This window comes from Cryptomeria japonica, chromosome 5 (assembly GCF_030272615.1).
Source record: "Cryptomeria japonica chromosome 5, Sugi_1.0, whole genome shotgun sequence".
Classification (NCBI taxonomy): domain Eukaryota; kingdom Viridiplantae; phylum Streptophyta; class Pinopsida; order Cupressales; family Cupressaceae; genus Cryptomeria; species Cryptomeria japonica.
In genome coordinates this window covers 125954480-125972525 of record NC_081409.1, presented here as the reverse complement: position 1 = coordinate 125972525, position 18046 = coordinate 125954480, and positions in this window count along the sequence as shown.

The window sequence follows — 18046 nt, the reverse complement described above, 5'->3', positions numbered from 1 at the left end:
AAGTGATAAAATTGGTGTTGATTTGTTGCATGACCTTGCTAATATTGTTCACTAATATCATTCAAGCTAATCATTCCATTCCTATGCCTACATCCTTGCCTAGTGTTCCTACCTTTACATCTTCTATCATGACTATTTACACATAAAATATTAATCCTAGACATGTTAGTCATGGGAGCAATCTTGTTAATCAATATTCTTATATCCCTCCTGTGAGTCTTCCATTTTTATCCCAATCATCTCCTATACACATATATCACCTCCTTATTCACAACCTCCACCTACATACAAAAATGTTACTCCTCCATCACAATCCAATATGTCAAATTTCAATCCATCCACCGAAGCAACCATTAATAACCTTTCCCAAACTGTTACATCCCTACAACAATAATTGGCTTCCATTACTCAATCCAAGTTTAATGTTCCCACATATGATGTAGTGAGTCCATTATCGGATGACATTGTCCACGTTGTCCCTCCTAAGCATATGGAAGTACCTCAATTGGAATTATACAATGGAAAAGGTGATCCCTTGACTCATGTGAAAACATTTCAAACTTTGTGTAGTGATTTTGCTCATGAACAAAGACTTATGGTTAAATTGTTTACTCGAACCTTTAGGGACAAATCTTTGCAATGGTATTGTTCTTTGCCTCCTTATTCTATTACATCATTTCAACAATTCACTAATAATTTTATTCAACGCTTTCACACTATTATTGGTCCTAAAATTACTTTGTTTGATTTGATTCATTGTAAGCAAGGAGTTAAAGAGAAAGTGACTGATTTTATTGGTAGATATAAAAATTTGTATTCTCAAATTGCTTGTCGTATGCTTGATCAAGATGTTCAAATGATTTTTATTGCTAATTTACAAACAAAGATTGGGGATAAGCTTTTTTTTTCTGATTTAACTTCCTTTATGCAATTGTATGCAATGCTTCATAATTATTAGCTTCAAGTGATTCAATTTGAATCATCTCCTTCAATGGCTTCAATTGATAATAATGAGAGTACTGAACAATATTTTATGAAGTTTAAACTAAACAAAGGATATATCAAGAGAAATGACAACATTAATACGCAAGTGGCAACCACGACATCAGGTGTGGCTCCTTTATCCAAATACTTTAGAATAGAATTTACTTCTCTTTCTAAGTCTTTGTAGAGTATAATGTTGATCTTGATAAATAATAATGTGTTAAAACTTCCTCCCATAAAACCAATTGATACCTCCAAACCTTTTCCATCTTACCATGATCCAAAAGCCTTTTGCCAAATCACTATGAACCCAGTCATGATACTGAGAAGTGTTATAATTTAAGGAGTAAGATTCAAGATTTCATTGATAATAATACCATATCCGTAGCTGGTGTGACTGGCAAATGAAACAAATCTGTATCTCCTCCTAATCCAAATCTCCAATTTTTCACCAATCCTTTGCCTTCCCACTCCACTAATGTTGTTGAGTCCAAGTCTCTTGCCTTCTCTCCCAATAAATTTGGTGTTGAGTCTAATAATGTTGTGAATATTGTTGACAAACCTACACCTCCTAGAGACCTATGCATTACCTTTGATCCTAGTGAGACTACTGTTGCACCTGATAGCCCATTATATATCACTATGAAGATCAAAGATAAACTCTCTTGAGGAGTGCTTATTGATCTAGTGTGTATAGTGAATCCAATAACTAAAGAATATATTTATATTTTACAATTGTATCAAGTAACATATGATAAATCTGATGTTATGGTCAAGGTGTATGATGGTTTCTCTTTTCCTACTATTATCTTTATTACACTCCCCATTGAGGTTGGTACTAAGTTCTTAGATGTGACTTTTTCTATCATTCTAACATCAAATCAATTTCATGTGAATTTGGGACATCCTTGGCTCTCTTCCATGAAAGCAGTCCCTTCTATTATTCATAAATTTTTAAAATTCCCTCATAACGACACTATCATAACAATTAATCATAGCATGTACCAACCCATGCTAAAGCATGGAAATTTCACCCTTGATTAATTTTGGCCTAAACAACTTGAGCATCTCAAGCCTTGAAGTGATGCTCCTTTTCTATCTTATCAAAAACTTAAAAAATGTCATTTTCTTATCTTTGAGTAAGCCTAGAGATCCTATACCTATTTCTCATCCTCATGATGGAACTAGTATCCTTCTCACACCTTCTATTTCTCCCATGTATGCTACAATCTCGCGTCCTAAGTCTTACAAAGAATGTGCTTGGCAACTCCTATTCATCAACCTAGTAGACTTTCTCCCATTTATCCTCCTTTAAAAGAAGAAAAGAAGCCTATGTCCATATATCATCAACCTTCCCAACCCTTGGCTAAAACTAAAAGGAATTGGTGTGTGAGTGAATGTCAAAAAAGACGTTGTGCTAAAGCTCATGAACTAGCTTCCCAAACCGTTTCCCTGAAGATACCAAATGTTGACTTGGTCCCACTTGTATAGACTTCACCTAACACTATCAAGGAAGTTCAACCTAAATGATCATGAGTACAAATGCTTAAGAAAAATGATGGTTCATGTTATTTTTGTGTCAGAAATCCTATTTTTATTATTCTAGAAGATGAAATGGATGATGATGTTGTTCCATGTTGATAATGTTGATTCTAATGAAGTCAGTGATATGTATAAGGTTGTTGATGTTAATAATGATCTCTCTTCATATTTTTTAAAAGTATTAACCCTAGCTCCTAGTGACAAACAAAGTGACTCATCATTAGAGCATGATCCTTATTTGGAACTTGCAGTAGCTCCTTCTACTATGCTCGAAGTTGCTCCTCTTACATCTTGTCCACCTTCCAAAAACAATGTTAAAAAATATTGGGAGGCAAATGATTTGCTTGACTCGATTCATTCATGTTGTATATCCTCTCTTGCTTGTTTGTAATGTGTTTCCCCCATGATGTGTTTTTGTGTTATGTTAGGCTCTCTTTGGATGACACTTGTTCACCCTTGTTACTCTTTTGTGCAAGGTAACAAAGAGGTCAAATTTGTTGTGAAATTCTTCTATTTATATCTCAATTTTTTTTTTTTATTCTCCCTTGTATTGTCTACTAGGGGACAATGCAAAGTGTTGAGATCTCTTTTGGTCTTTTCCATGTTGAATCAAAATACACATGTTCCCTTCTTCCATTGTGCTTTTGGTTCCACTACATTTCAGGGATGAGGTTAATTCAATATAAACTCTTTGATATACATTATTTATCATAAGAGCATACTCACCCCAGAGTTAGTGGATTCCTTATGTTCTTTTATGTTTTCTGACCATTATCCTTTGATTTGTTCTTTCTTGGGAGCATCTCATTATGGTACTATACTTGTTTTTTGGATACATGCTACCTTAAAGAAATTGCTCTTGATAAGGAATATGCGATTGTTTTAACATGGGGACATACATTCCACTCATTGTTACACTTTATGCACACACCATGACATGTTTTGATACTCAAGTTACTTTGAAAACTGAACCTTTTTCTTTTTAATTTGGTATTTTTATTTTTCATGACTCATAGTAAACAAACCATACTAGGCTAGTAAGTCATGTTCTCTCTCTATTTTCTCTTTCTAATGATGTCCCTTTTATCTCAATATTAGAGTAGTAAGATCCTAAAGTCCCCGAGGGATTAATGTATCTTGTATCTCTGATATTTTGATGAAATATTTCAATCCAAACCTTTGTACTTTACCATGAGTATGCTTAGTCTCATACCCCTGCTAAAGTTGGGGCTAAATGAAGTGTCCTAAATTTTACTCACCTACAATTTTATCCTCACTTGGGCCTCAATTTGGCATTCCGTGCTCCAAGGCCTGATCGAAGCACTGATACTGCTCACACAAACTATCAAACACAATTTTTCACTATCTACATTGTCTCCCCTTGATCCTAGAGTCCCAATTTATAAAGGGACCTAGATCCTATGTCGGCTGGTGTCAGAAATTTAATTTGTTTTTTGAACAACAAGTATAAAATGAGGTATACCCCTCTCAGTTTAATCCTAACCTCATTTAAGATCTCAATTACACATTATCAAACTCAAGTGAGCAATCAATCAATCTTCTATCATGGATTAGAGAAGAAGTGAAGTCAAGATTCAAGCATTGTAGATGACATTCATGTTCTATTTTTTTATGAAGACAATCATAAGAAACCCTAATTCCTTTGTGGAGACAAACAAAACTCCATTAAAGGTATATCATTAGTGTCTCAGTCATTTTTAGTCTTTCCCTCAAAAGGAAAGTATTTTACTACAATATTTCATTCTCATTTTTAATTAAATTTCATGGTTAATTCCAAAATTAGGGTTTTACTTAAGGCAAACCCCTATTCCCAATAATTTCCCCCTTGTTTTTGTGTGCAGGAAATAGGTATAGAGTTGTATTTGGAAGGATCAACAGGATTTGCAGAGACAAATAGGTTCAACTTTTGGCTCCCGAGAAATTCAGAGGACCATGGCGAATTGATACTACATGGTCCTGAAAAATCAAGCTTAACTTTTAAGAATAGATCTGAATCATCTTCTTCTACTTAGATCTAGGTTGGTGTCTCTGTACAACATCTGTAGCTCATTATTTCTATCAGGTTGCTTCAATAATTAACTATCTTGCCCTAATATTCAACAATTCAAATCAATTCAATTTAAGGACGATTGAGCCTCATCAAGGAGGCTTGGAATCTTATTAGAACCTAGATCTATCAAGGATAGATCTATTAGATTCCTCTCCTCCTTAATGTGTTGGTGAATTAGGACTTGTTAGTGGTTTTATTATTGTAATTTAACCCTAACCCTAATTTTTCCACCATTATAGATGATAACATGGGTTATTTTCAAAATGAAGATTTGAGAGATACTTTATTGTGTGTTTGGTGGAAAAACTTATTAAGTAATTCAAAGTTAATCCTATTGGTTTTGTTTTCCAAAACTGACATATCTTTATGGGGGACCATCCAAGTTTATTGAAAATGATAGTATATGAGATATTTCTTTATAATTTGTTCGAGGGTTTCCTTACGAAACAAAAGAGCAAGTTTGTTCTAATGACACATTTTTTTATTTACTCTATATGTGTATAGTTGCTTACTTCTCCCTTGAGAATTAATTGGGTTTTTACTATTTTTACATTTGTTTTCCTAATCTAGCTTGTGGGAATTTCGCCATTAGTTGTCATGTTGTGTTGGCCCAAAGAGCTGCACGTTTTAGAGAATATTTACTTTGTATATGTGCAACTTTGGATTTAAATAAAAAATGAAATCGATGAATGGACTATTGAAAAATACCTTATAAATTAGTAGCCTAGGGTGCTGTCCCACAAAAGACAAAATTAAGATATTACGTTGGATAATAATGTTCGTAGAAAATTATGATCTATAAATCTCATTTTGAATGTCATTTGTACCTATTGTGGAAAATGCATAAGTGATGCATTTACTACTATTGATGTCTTTCTATCGATGCAACTCTCCTCACTTAAATGCAAAATGTTGAAGCATGGCTAAGATACATAGCATGCCACGTGTTCTTCCAACAAAAAACTCAAAACGTTAGGAGATATGAACATGCATCCTATCTTCAAAAATGTATTGCAGAGGAATTTTTTTCTTTTATTTTGTAATGATAAATAAAAAACTCTCTAGCATAAAAGCCACAAGTCAATCATAAATTAGAGAATCAATTAAATAGAATTTGGAAAACTACAAAAATTAGAAAATGAAAATTTTTAAGAACTTAAAAAGGAAGATCGTAGTAAAAAATCCATTTATAAACCTTATTTACAATACATCTTATTATAATATTAGGGTACCCAACTAAGACACTAGCTTTGACATGTGTGGATGTGCAAGAGCACCTAGTTCTTGTTCAAAATTTGATGTAATTTTGGACTAAATGGATAGGGTCCATGCATAAGAAAACCATTTTGTGATATAATAAGGTCCATGTGGACCGATTTTAATCTATTTGAGTCATTCTTAGGTTATTAGGGGTGATTTAGAGGTTAAGTACAAAATGTTGTCAAAGTTGCATAGTGTTGACAAACAACTTTAGACATTATCTTAGCATAAAGTGTTATAATGAGGTATTAATTTAAAAGGTGATTAAGGATAGTTGGAAAATGATTGGGAAACCTTTAAAAATACATTTATCATAGACCATTGGGTTTTTTATGCTTTTTGGGAAGAAGAAGCAATAAAAATCTCCATTTTCCTGAAAAATCTAGGTATAACAGTCTTGTTATTTTGCTTGTCACGTGTGTGTATGGATAGATAACGTCGGGGAAATAATTGGGGATAAAATTAAATTGAATTATATTTCATTTTATTTATGTGGCATTAAATTTCATTCAAATTTGAAGTAGTTATGATCATTTTAGTGACTGTCACTTCCCAAATTTTTCTATAATAGTCCAGTTGCAACGTATATTATAGGCTTGTACGAAAGATTTGTGATCTCTAACTAGATGCATTTGAAAGAAGAGTGAATCACATTTTATTTTGCACTGGTTTCATGAGTTTTGGTTAAGTTTAGTGCAAGTTATAGCATTTTTTTAAAAACTGCCTGTGAAAACCTAGGTTCAAGGGTTTGAGAGGTTAAAATGGGCGTTTAAACCATTCCACCCATTGTATCATGTTGTAAATTGGTGGAATGGCTCACACAATTGTAAATTTTGTGCTTGATGGGTCTTCAGGAGCAAGAGAGGCCATTTTCCAATTTTGTGGTGATGCCCTAGGTGCATTCTATATCTTGTTTTGGTGAAAGTTGATGCTTTCACGTAGGGTTTGAATGAAAGAACATTGTTACTGAGTGGATGAAAGTTTTTAAAGCACGTACATACATATTTTGACATGTTTGAGGTATTAGAAAAGTGGTTTGAGATCTAGAGATAAGAGTTCCAATAAACCCTCATTGTAAGCAAGCTTGGAAGGTCTAAAAGGTGAGATTGGTGTGTTGGGTGAATTTCTGAGGGTACCCACTGATAAAAGGTGTGTATTTTATTTATTTTAACCATTCCTAGGTTATTGGAGTAAATAATTTTGTTTGGGGGAGTGTTTAGAGGGTAGGTTCTTTGTCACAAAATGAGATAGTCAATTTTAGACCCACACCTTCCAAAACAACCCTACCTCATTTTGGGACATGTTTTGTATCTTCCAAAAGGGTATCTAAAAATTGTGTTACCTTGTTGATATCAGGTCTAGGTCAAAATTTCTTACCAGAATAGTCATTATGGAGGGCTACTAGGAAAGTGCTATGGTTGTGAAGGAAGTACTGAAGAACTAGGTTAGAGGGTTCATGTCAGTGGTTGAGGGGTGTTGTTGTGATGCAAAAACTCTTTTTTATCAGTTTTCACCTAAAATTTGGATCCATTTTGAGTCAACATTCAAGTTTGGGCCATTTGTTGTCAAGGTGTGAAGGGATGGTGAGTAGGCAAGGTGAGTTGGGAGAAAGATCTCCCTTTGGAATCTTGTGACCACTTTTGGGGAATGGTTTTGAGTTGTTTCTAACATCTTTGAGCCCTTTGAATCAAAGTGGTATAAGAGCTCAAAAGGTCTGGGCAAGAGAGTTTGGTGGTTGTGTGTTTGTGTTTTTACGGGTTGAAGAGAGAACCTGGTTGCCAAAAGACTAGGTAGAGTAAAAGAGAAGAGACCTAGGTGATGCAAAGACAAAGTGGAAGAAAAGTTAAAGGGACTTGATGAAGGAAGGAATAGATCAGTTGAAGAGGTATTTGCAAGGTGAGGGTTAATCAAAGAAGAGACAAGGAAAAAACAGAGAGGAAAAGATGAGGCAAATGGAGGTTGAGAAAGAGATTAGAGAAATAAAGAAAGAAATGGAATGAATAGAGGAAATGGAAAAGAGACATCAACTTGAGATAGAGTAGTTGCTCAAGAGCACTCAGTTGGCACTTGACAATTAAGAAGAAGGTTGTATGGCCTATTCAAAGGTTGATTCAAAAAAGAAGTCAAATGAAAGCATCAAAACCAGATGTGAAGATGGTAGAGGAAGAGGTAAAAAGTGAAAGGGTAAGTACACCTATGATTGCTTTAACATCATCAAGCATTGAATAAATTGATAAGGAAATTTTAGATATGGTTGTGGATGTGTTTCCATATCATTTTTCAGTTGATTTAATTTAATGTTGAAGCTCAGCAAGTTGAGGTGATGAGGATAGAAGGAAATGAGTACATGGAGGTTGATTTTGCTAATAAAATTGTATTTGTTGATGGACCAATAGCAAGAGATGTTCGTAATTAGGTTGATAAGATTGTTGATGAAAGGATGCAGATAAATCCATTAGATGGTGTCATGTGGTAGGAGTCACCAAGGAGATTTGAGAAGCAAAACTAAGATTTCATGAATAGTATTGATACTAATGCAATTGTTTTTGTCAATGAAGTGGTTATTCTATTTGTCCCAGTGTATCAAGAAAAGAAGGTTGGAAGAGGCAGCAATTTCCTTTTGACATACCTAAACAAGAGAATGGGCAAACCAAGAGTGAAGATGAAGCAACATGTTGGTGCAAGTTCAAGAGATGATGCATGTTTTCAGTACCTAGCTCATTGGAAGGGTATACCAATTGAAAGAAGAATTAGGGGATCAGAGAAGCAGGAGATCAAACCTGATTGTTGCAGGTCCTTCCACAAGGGACTTGAGTTTCTTTTTCATGGGGCATATGGCATACGAGCACCTAGTTCTTGTTCAAATTCTGATGTAATTTTAGACTAAATGGATAGGGTCTAGGCATAAGAAATCCATTTTGTGATGTAATAAGGTACATGTGGACCAATTTTAATTTATTTGAGCCATTCTTAGGTTAGTAGGCGTTGTTAGGCCCAATATGGAAAGCTAATGTATTGAGAGGGGAGGGGTGAATTAGTACTTCAAATCCTTTCCTCAACAATATCTTTACTGTTATGCATAAACCAAAAACTGCTCTAACATAACATAAAGCTAAAACAAATAAATAACAATCATACATGATTCACTCCATAACACATATATTTTGGTTACGCAGAAACTCTTGGTTAGAGAGAAAAACTGTGGTGGGGATGGCACCCACAACTTCACTACTGCAATAATAAAGAGTGCTCAGTTAGAGCTACATGTTCAACTATTTCTGATAGCTTACCCTATTAGGAGTATTGAGATCGTTAGATCTACCTTGATAAAGGATTTTACAACACTTAAACTAAATGTTGCACCCGGTTAAAGGCTTTACAATTTATAGACTTTGTTAGTCTTTTACCCTGTTAAAGGTTTCTCTTACAACTTCAAAATATTACAATAAAATCTTTACAAATATTTGCAACTTTACATCTGAAATGTTATAGCAGATTCTATGTGCTCAAAATGAGATTACCTTGCTTATAGCATACCTCGATAACCCATAAAGTAACTCGGTAAACCCTTCTATTTACTCTGTTCCTTGACTGTTCTCTGAAATCCTTCTCAGTGACCTCTATGTCTCTGACAGTCACAATACTCAGTGCTTCCTTATCTAATACACATGTCTTGCTTCATACGCCTCTGTATTTCCATATTTGTATCCTTAATCCATGTTGTATATATAGATCTCTTATGTCGGTGATCCATTCATTGCTTCGATCTTACAAACATGATTTATCAAATGAATAACCATATAAAATATTTCATTGGATAGATGACCTCAAAATCATACAAAATCTTTAAGTGCAATTTCCAATGTGATAACGGTTCTTTGTTCCTCGATCTTGTAACATGTTTTCCCATGTGTCTAGGTTCAATAAATCTGGTAACACGTTTCACTCAGTGTATATCAACTCAGTGTATCATTATTGCTACTCGGTAGACATGGAATGTTACTTGGTAGATAGCTCGGTGTATACTAGGCTCTGTGACTACTTCCTTCTATAACTGACTGCTCTGTGCTTACCAACTAAATATTTTGATAGTAGTAACTGACTGGAGTATATAGAATGACTTTAGATATAAAACTAATGGAAACTTAATAAGTAGTAACAATCTCCCCTTTTGACATTAGTTGAGATGTTTGACAAAACTACTTTCAAAGTCATAACTCAAAAATCTATATACTTACAAAATTTGACTAAACAGACAGTATATACATTAGTCAATAAAATGGTATATTCAAATATACTCCCCTTATCAATATATTGTACAAAACTCTGATTTTGCATGCTTGGTGATCAATGTTCTATATTTACTGCTTGGTTTATTGCTTGGTATACTCTGTTCTGTATACTACACTCCCCCTTTGATACTTTGAAGCTATACTCCCCCTTTTTGACAAACATCAAAATTTAGTTACCATTTGGTGGTGGCAACTGGTCAAAAATGGATTTATACTTTGTCTTTGCATTGGTGAGAGCAGCAGAGAGAGCATCCTTGAAACTGTCCATGAGTGAATTATGAGCTGTAATGTCAGCTAACAGTGAAATTAGTCCATCTAAGGTGCTTCCCTCTTGCTGAGTGGATAGGGAGGTAGCTTTGGTGATCTGTTCTTTGACAGATGAAAGATGAGGAATGAATAATGTCTGAAGAGTCATTATGTCCATCCTTATCTTGTGCTCTTCATTCTTGAGTCCAATTGTTGAGCCATGAGATTTTGTAACTTTGTATAAAAATGTTGAATAAAATTTGGCTCAGTGGTCAACTTATTTGAGAGATCGGTGATCTCTTTCTCAATCAATTCTGTTTTATTTTTGATATCTTTAATGAATAAAGAGAATGTACAGAGTTTCTGAAATAAATAAAGAATGTGCTTGAGTTGAGGGGTCAACTCAGTAATAAATTTGACAAGTTTTACTTTGCCAATAGCAATAGATTTCTGTACCTCTTCAATCATTTTAGCAGTGAGCTCTTTGTCCTTTAACTTGCTCAAATATTTGGATGCGTCTACTCCAAATGTCTCTATTTTAGTTAGGAGTTCATCCAGTTGAATATGGATGGCTGCATCTTTTGACATTGTTGCTTCAGGTAGCATATCTGTTAACAATGCTTTCACCTTCTGAAGTACTTTGTTTTTCTTTTGAATAGACATTTTTTTTTCCTGTTCTGCTTTGGCTTTGCATAGTTCACCGAATTCAATGAGTGCTTGCCCTTTTAATTTGGATATATCAACATTTGGCAACACTATTGGTTTTGACAAATCTAATTTGAAACTATGCTTTTTCATTTTCTTTTCTTTACCTTTCACTGGTTAAACTAATATAAGGGCTTGAGAGGTTTGCTGACTCTCGGTAGGTTGCTCGATAGAGGCAACACTTTGGTCGGTTTCTTTAGCCTCTGTAGTGTCCTTTGGTGTCTCTATGCTTGGTGTGTTGGTTGTAACATTTTCAGTGCTAGATGGAGCTTGAGAGGTCTGTTCCCTGGTGGCTTGAGAAGTAGCTTCTCCTATTGTAGACTTGTGACCTTCTATTCCTTGTTTAGTATCCCAAGGGGCTTCGATTGAAACAGGCTGATTGACCGGAGGATAGGGCTGAACTTGTTCCAAAACCGATTCACTGGATACCAGTTTGGCATAAGCATTCCCTTCTATCATTTCCTTTTCTAGTGCCTTGGTGTCCATGATATCCTCATCAACTTGTATAGTATCAGTAGGGTCTTGCTCAGTGATATTAGGATCTTGCTCGGTGACATCAACTATTTCAATTTCAGCTTGTTCACCAGCATTCTTGATTCGAAAGATTTCCTGCCATTTTTCTTTAGTTTCATTCTCTACATCCAAGTAAAGTCCATTCATCAATTTTAAGGCTCTTTGCTTGACTAGAAAGTTTTTGTGGTAGTTTTTCAGATGTTCTTTGATCTCATCTACAAACATGTCTAGAAAGAGATGTACCAGACTTCTTTCTCTCATCTTCTTTTTTGATTCCATGGCATATGTCCACCTGTTATCAATATGCGAATACAATTCTTTTGGAAGAGAATTAGTTACTTCCAATGGGACCAATCAGAATTTCAAAAGAGTGCAGATTACGACTTCTTCGATTTGTCTCTTTTCTGGATCATTTCTGGATTCATATTTTACATGTCTGAATGATCCAAATCCACCATATTGCTTCAGATTAGCACACAAATTTTCAACACTATGTACATTTTCCTTTTTACTCTTGACAATCTGAAATTTACTTTTGTCTTCAGATTCAGTGTCACTAGACTCTTTAGCCAAAATGAGTCTCCGAGTAGATTTCTTGTAAGTTTTTGTTACCTTGGGTGCGACAACATTCTTTGGTTTCTTACTCGGTGATGCTGCAGATGCTCTTGTGTTAGGTCGCTTTGCTGGAGGAGTTGATGATACCTTTGATGTATCCTACTTCTTCCTTTTCAAAACTTTCCCTTTAGGCAATTCAGTGCTCAATGTAATAGCTGCCTCCTGGGCTTCAGATTCCTCCTCGGTGATGACTAAAGTTCCCTTGACAGGTGTGGAGGAAGAAACTTCTCCAAATTTCTTCGTTAGTACCTTCATCATTTTTGTTGCCTTCCTTGTAGCCTCGGGCACTACAATGCTCATCTTAACTTTTTCTTCCACTTCTTCATATGTACCGAATCTTAGCTCGGTAGGATGCCTTGGTAAAGTGAGAAAAGCATCTATCTACTGTTGTGTGTTGTCAAAATCAATCTCATAACCCATAGGTGGCAAATATTGAGTTCTCAGTTCCACAATATTAACATAGCAGTAGTCGGTGTCTACTTCAAAGCATATGTCATCCTTGTATTTCTCCACTAGCTGGGGTGGAATTCTATACCTGTAATGCATCTTTTCTTGAAACTTGCTGAAATAATCATCCATAATATCATTAAAGTTATCACCTAGTCGTTTGATGAAGTCATTGATTTGATGGGTGATTGGTCGGTGTAGCTCCCAAACTACATTACCGACTGATGGAAAGAATTTCTCAAAATAGAAAAACATGCATACCAAAAGTGATCCAAACTTTAGTGTATTTGCCGAGTTGTTCTTCTTTGGCTTCCTTATGCTATTCAGATTCTCAAACGGGTTTTTCAACAATACCTTGCATAAATCAATTTTCATGCCTTTCTTCACAATTTTATATGCTAAATCGACTGTTGCACAGGGTACACAGTTTTACCTTGCCGATTGGAAGAAACAATAACCTATTACTCTAATGGCAAACTTCAGCTCTGCATCTGTCACATTGTTCAATTTCAGTCCTCTGCAATCAGATTCAACTCTGGCTAGAGTGATCAATTCCTTCTGTGATATCATTTTCTGAGCTCGGGCATGATCAAAAATAGGGTAACTGGTGATCAAATGAATGATTTCCTTGATGATTTTGAATAGTTTCTCTACTCACCACATGAAATCATCATGAACTCTGCTCAGAACAAAATTGACCCATTGGGGTTTGAAGACACGGGGATAGGTTAGGGCTTCAATCAATCCCTTGATTTTGATGTGTTCATACTCGCTATCCGATTTCCCATTGGTACAGAATTCATCATATATGTCTTTGATTTCAACATGACCTAGTTCCTCAACATGACACTTAGTAAGGAATCTCACATCCTCAACTAATAAAACCCTATCCAGAATGAGTGAAAATGCAGTTTTATCATCCAGTTCAGATGCAACTTTGGGAGTTAAAGAGTATTTCAGTGAGGGCTTTTCAATGTTCTCAACAACAACGGGCTTTTGGATCTTAGGTGCCATTGCAAATTTCAGATAATTTCTTAACAAAAGATTCTTAGGGTTTAAAGACTTTCAAACATCAAATAGATATAAAGTAGATAATCACAACTGATATTTCCCATTAGCCACCTCTAAGAAATGCTTGAGATCGATGTGTAAATACCTTGAAATTCCCTCGGGAGGTGGTTTGATCGCCTTTGAATCGCTTTTCTCTGCTTTCTTGAAAACTTGGTAAGTGTAAAATGACCATGCAAAGTGCTTTAAGTAAACAATATACCTTATCGAGCTCCATGCAGTTAGGTTAGAAAATATTAAATGCACTTGGTGCCACTTCCTTTTTTATGCTTTTACCGAGTAGCCAAACTTCCTGTATTTACCTACTAGACAGGCTTCCAACAGACTTGATAAAATTTCAAATTTCCTAATGCATCTTTAGTTATGCAGATTTTGAATTAAGTACATGATAAAATAGGAACTGTTAACATTTAACCTTTGAGAGAATGCAGTCCCTTCATACCTTTACTGATTAATTTGGAATAGGTGCACCTAACTCGGTAGGTAAGGTGCTTTCTTCATTTAACACAATTTCCTTCTTTTTCCAAATCATCTGTAATTTGCCTTTTATTTCCTTAGTGTCTCCTCTAGGTTGACCTCTGCAATCTCTAGCCAAGTGTCCAACTTTGTGACAATGAAAACATGCCATACCAGGGTTTCTCCATGATATTCGGTTGTTCATTCTAAACCTTATAAAGCAGTTGGCACTTATATGTCCATATCTTCCACAACATTCACACCATATCCTTGTATTGTAATCCCATGGTACTGCAGAATACTGTCGGTTAGGATCTATGTGAGTTCGGTAGCCTATAGTAATTGCTCTGTATGCAAACCATATATAGTTCTTTTGCTTAAACCAACACTTCTTTGTACTATGTCCATATCTATTATAGTTTTTACAAAACCCTTTGAATTTGGCCTTCTGATAATTGCTAGCAGACTTTGTCCTACATTGGTTAGATGTGTGACCATACTTATTGCAATTGTTACAATAACCATTAGACTTAGTGACATTCGGTTGCTTACATTTTCTGATTTGGCACATATAGGCAATATGTCCTTGTTTTCTACAGTAGTTGCAAATAGAGTTCTTTCCTTTGATGTTCTGCTTGTTTCCAGTTTGCTTTGATGATTCTCCTCTCTCAATAGTGTGGATTCCTTTCTCAGTAGAGTCTTTTCCTTTGTAACTGAGTCCTGCATCTTTGTTGGGTCTTCTTGTATTCAGTTTCTCATCCAAAATCTTTGATGCTTCATAACTCTTCTTCAGTGTTTCTTTGGATTTCTTCTCTGTTTCAAGTTCATCAGTCAACCTTGATACTTCAAGTTTCAATGCTTGATTCTCATCATCTTTCATATTTGCTTCATGATGTGCATAACCCAATTGATCTGACATATTTTGTTGAATCCCAGTCAACCTTGTGATTTTATCATTCTTTTTAGATACTAATATTTTAAGCTGTTGTTTTTCTCTTTCTAGATCTCTTACTTTATCCTCAGCTGTCCTCAATGCATCAAGATTTTTAATCATCTATGTGCTGAAATGTTCATGTCCTCTTTTCATTTATTTTAAATGATCAGTCAGTGCTTTGTTCTTCTCCTTCAGTTCTTCAATCATCTCTTTAGTCTCTTCAGATATACTGTTCTCAGATGATGTTTCAATTTGTTCCACTAGCTCTTGAGAGTCCTGTAAATCATTAGATAATCTTCTTCTAACTTTCAATGATTTTTGCATTTGTCTTTGCATGTCTGCAATCACTTGATTGGCATGATCCAACTCTTCTTGTAGATACATAATTCTTTGAGATTTTTTATAGGCTTCCATTGATAAGATCTTTCTCTTTAGGCTGTTAAACGCTTTTCCAAGATTGAGGCTCTGATACCAATTGTTAGGTCCAATATGGAAAGCTAATGTACTGAGAAGGCGAGGGGTGAATCAATACTTCAAATCCTTTCCTCAACAATATCTTTACTGTTATGCATAAAATAAAAACTGTTGTAACATAACATAAAGCTAAAACAAATAAATAACAATCATACATGATTCACTCCATAACACATATATTTTGGTTATGCAGAAACTCTTAGTTAGAGAGAAAAACTGCGGTGGGGATGGCACCCACAACATCACTACTGCAATAATAAAGAGTGCTCGGTTACAGTTCAGCCATTTCTGATAGCTTACCCTATTAGGAGTATTGAGATCGTTAGATCTACCTTGCTAAAGGATTTTACAACACTTAAACTAAATGCTACACCTGGTTAAAGGCTTTACAATATATAGACTTTGTTAGAGTCTTTAACCCTGTTAAAGGTTTCTCTTACAATTTCAAAATATTACAATAAAATCTTTACAAATATCTGCAACTTTACATGTGAAATGTTATAGTAGATTCTATGTGCTCAAAAATGAGATTACCTTGCTTATAGCATACCTCGGTAACCCATAAAGTAGCTCGGTAAACCCTTCTGTTTACTCTATTCCTTGACTGTTCTCTGAAATCCTTCTCGGTGACCTCTGTGTCTCTGACAGTCGCAATAATCAGTGCTTCCTTATCTATTACGCATGTCTTGCTTCATACACCTCTATATTTCCATATTTTTATCCTTAATCCATGTTGTATATATAGATCTCTTATGTCGGTGATCCGTTCATTGCTTCGATCTTACAAACATGATTTATCGAATGAATAACCATATAAAATATTTCATTGCATAGATGACCTCAAAATCATCCAAAATCTTTAAGTGCAATTTCCAATGTGATAACGGTTCTTTGTTCCTCGATCTTGTAACATGTTTTCCCATGTGTCTAGGTTCAATGAATCTAGTAACACGTTTCACTCGGTGTATCATTATTTCTGCTCGATAGACATGGAATGTTACTTGGTAGATAGCTCGGTGTATACTAGGCTCTATGACTACTTCCTTCTATAACCGACTGCTCTGTGCTTACCGACTGAATATTTCGGTAGTAGTAACTGACTAGAGTATATAGAATGACTTTGGATATAAAACTAATGGCAACTTAGTAAGTAGTAACAATCTCCCCTTTTGACATTAGTTGAGATGTTTGACAAAACTACTTTCAAAGTCATAACTCAAAAATCTATATACTTACAAAATTTGACTAAACAGACAGTATATACATTAGTCAATAAAATGGTATATTCAGATATACTCCCCTTATCAATATACTGTACAAAACTCTGATTTTGCATGCTCGGTGATCAATGTTCTGTATTTACTGCTTGGTTTACTGCTCGGTATACTCTGTTTTGTATACTACACTCCCCCTTTGATACTTTGAAGCTATACTCCCCCTTTTTGACAAACATCAAAATTTAGTTACCATTCGGTGGTGGCAACTGGTCAAAAATGGATTTATACTTTGTCTTTGCATCGGTGAGAGCAGCAAAGAGGGCATCCTTGACACTGTCCATGAGTAAATTCTGAGTTGTAATGTCAGCTAACAGTGAAATTAGTCCATCTAAGGTGCTTCCCTCTTGCTGAGTGGATAGGGGGGTAGCTTTGGTGATCTATTCTTGGACGGATGAAAGATGAGGAATGAATACTGTCTGAAGAGTCATTATGTCCATCCTTATCTTGTGCTCTTCATTCCTGAGTTCCAATTATTGAGCCATGAGATTTTGTAACTTTGTATAAAAATGCTGAATAGAATTTGGCTCAGTGGTCAACTTATTTGAGAGATCGGTGATCTCTTTCTCAATCACTTCTATTTTATTTTTGATATCTTTAATGAATAAAGAGAATGTACAGAGTTTCTGAAATAAATAAAGAATGTGCTTGAGTTGAGGGGTCAACTCATCAATAAATTTGACAAGTTTTACTTTGCCAATAGCAATAGTTTTCTGTACCTCTTCAATCATTTTAGCAGTGAGCTCTTTGTCCTTTAACTTGCTCAAATATTCGGATGTGTCTACTCCAGATGTCTCTATTTTAGTTAGGAGTTCATCCAGTTGAATATGGATGGCTGCATCTTTTGACATTGTTGCTTCAGGTAGCATATCTGTTAACAGTGCTTTCACCTTCTGAAGTACTTTGTTTTTCTTTTGAATAGCCATTTTTTTTCCTGTTCTACTTTAACTTTGCATAGTTCACCGAATTCAATGAGTGCTTGCCCTTTTAATTTGGATATATCAACATTTGGCAACACTATTGGTTTTGACAAATCTAATTTGAAACTATGCTTTTTCATTTTCTTTTCTTTATCTCTCACTGGTTGAACTAATACAAGCGCTTGAGAGGTTTGTTGACTCTCGGGTAGGTTGCTCGGTAGAGGCAACACTTTCATTGGTTTCTT